This window comes from Pleurodeles waltl, chromosome 5, assembly GCF_031143425.1.
Source record: "Pleurodeles waltl isolate 20211129_DDA chromosome 5, aPleWal1.hap1.20221129, whole genome shotgun sequence".
NCBI lineage: Eukaryota > Metazoa > Chordata > Amphibia > Caudata > Salamandridae > Pleurodeles > Pleurodeles waltl.
The window spans coordinates 1,604,810,949-1,604,813,520 of NC_090444.1; the positions used below are offsets into that span (position 1 = coordinate 1,604,810,949).

The window sequence follows — 2,572 nt, forward strand, 5'->3', positions numbered from 1 at the left end:
TATCTGTGAGTCAGTAATATCGGCAGCTTGTGCACCCCTAACCACCCCAGAAGAAGATCTCAGGACCAAGGGGTCTAGTAGGGGCTTCTTAAGTTCTGCTTGAGCTCCGGCTGCCTGCGCATAGGACAGTTTACCCTTAGGGCACATCCGAAAAATATGTTCTTCACTCCCACATAAATTACATTTCTTGGGCATGGGGTAGTCAATGGGCTTATCGTCTGATTCATCAGACTCTGTCTTTTCTTTCTGCCCAGAGAAGATATGGACAGTGTCCACCACTTCTGCTCTGCCACAGCCAGCTGCCCACCCTTTCACTCTTTCTCTCTCTCTCTCTCTCTTTCTTCCTGACTTACCGTTCCTATCTCGCTCCTCACTTGCTGAAAACCCAGCAGATCAAAAAAGGTCTCTTGCCCTCTGTTTCCCCTCTTTTCCATCACGCTCTTTCCAGTGAAATTGACCAAAAACGAAAGAAATACACTGCTGAAAATCCAGTCTTTTTCTGACAATTTTCTCTACCAAAATGTAGCATCTGAGCAGAGGAAAAAAATAAATAAAAAAAAGGGTGGGTGGGGGGATATTAAGTATGACAGAAATACAATGAAATAAATAAGTAATTAAATAAACAAGACACAGCTGCCACAAAGTGGCCAGGTTGGATTTATTTACACCCAAACACATTAGCGCCACTTTACAGAGTGCCAGTGAAGCGCTACTTTGGTTTATTTCGTCTTTTTTTCAACAGCATGGTTTTCCCCGGATGGGGAAATGCACCATTCCTGATGAGTGGAGTGGACAGAGCAAGCTCCTATTCCATCTCCCTGTTCCAAAAATCTATTTAATATATGGTCCCCAGATACAAAACGTATCAGATATTAAACTGATAGGAACATTGTTTTGAAAAACCTTTACTGAAATTTAAAGTAATATTTACAGGGGGTACATGTACAAGAAAACATAAACAAAAATATACAGTACACAACACCCGGCAAGGTGGAAAAAAAACCTTTAAGTAACCTATCCTTTCCAATTACTCACTTGCCATAGTCTGTTGGCTTCTTGGGCATCAAAAAATGTTCTATCGACAGAGATAGGTAGTCATTTTGTCCAAGCATAAGTGCTGGCAATCAGCATGTGTCAGAGTTTTATGCAGAAAGATCCACATGTTTCGAGCATCTCAAAGAGTCTGCTTTCCACAACACAGGCATCTCCAAGCAATAAGTCTTTTTGTGGAGGGGAGATTAAGTCCATATAAGAAATTCAAAAGTGAGGGCGGAAATGCCAGCAACGTTGAGCAGATAGGGTTTCATTAACATCCAAAAGGCTGAGCATGTGAACAACCCCAAAAGAGATGAGCAACACTTTCTTCGTGCAGGCAAGTAGACCTGGGGCATACGGCTGAAGGTGTCAGTCATCAGTGGTGTTGGAAGGTTTTGACCGGCAAACAATTATGAACACCCATCCATGCAATGTCCTTCTGGTTATGGAGAAGGGTTGTGTGGCCGCCCAAAGCCCATATCTCCTGAGAATGTTGCTCAGAATAGTTACTAACAAGTTCAATTTGTTCTCTCTGTAAGAAAAACTTTCTCAGCCTTTTAGCATTTGTACAAATATCCACTGTCAAAGAAGTGCAATCAAGATTTTGAACAAAAATGTTCATTTCTTTGTAAAAAAAAAAAAAAAAAGAATAAAAAAAAAGGCAGGACGGTATAACTTAAAGGTGATAAATTATTAGGGCAATACAAACTGAATCGACAAAATACACCAGAAAATATTGTATAAATGAACTAGCACTAGCTGGTGGAGAAACATGAACACGGGACAATGTATGCGCAAAATGTTTTTAAAATAAAAACAGATAATCAGGCATCCCTTTTCCACCATTTTTCCAGTTTTTACAGACTTTAGAACGGGCCAATCTTTCCATTCTGGATCCCCATATAAACGTAAATAACAGTTTTGTACATTTGCATAACATTACTTTGGAGGGAGGAAAGACCATAGCGAGGTACAACATCACAGGGAGCAAACCAGCTTTGATGACCAATATTTTGCCTTCAATAGTTAACTTTCTAGCTGCCCACAAAGATATTTTCCGCTCCATTTTACCATATACTACGGTACAATTTTTCCTTTCTTGACCCTCCTCTGCAAAAAAAAAAAAAAAAAACAGGATCTTAATAGGTGCACGAGTGGTGGTCACTTAAAGACGGGTCATAGTATCCCAAGGGTCTAATGTGAGGCAAGCACATTTGTCAAGATTTAACCTTAGACCAGATATAGGATGAAATGAAGCTGCTTGATGCAAGACCTTACGGACAACCATTGGGTTAGAACAGAGAAGCGTTACATCATCCATATAAGCAACTACTTTAACCTTGGTAACTGTGCCTCCGTAAATGAAGGCACCTTTGATTTAGGGATCCATTCAGGGATGACACAAAAAGGGTTCAATAGCACACACAAAGAGTGCCGGCGACAATGGGCACCCTTGGTGAACACCGGACCCAATAGGAAAATCTAGCATGTGGAAACCATTGATACTTACAACGCTACTAGCCTGTTGATAAAGTAC

The 2,572-nt window shown here is 40.7% G+C and overlaps 1 non-coding gene across 1 annotated transcript; it reads right to left on the reverse strand.

Moving 5' to 3' along the window:
- Positions 1 to 743: 743 nt before the first annotated feature.
- Positions 744 to 925, reverse strand: LOC138297637 (U2 spliceosomal RNA). Its single transcript, XR_011204193.1, has one exon. It is a non-coding gene; the product is annotated as a U2 spliceosomal RNA (small nuclear RNA).
- Positions 926 to 2,572: the final 1,647 nt, after the last annotated feature.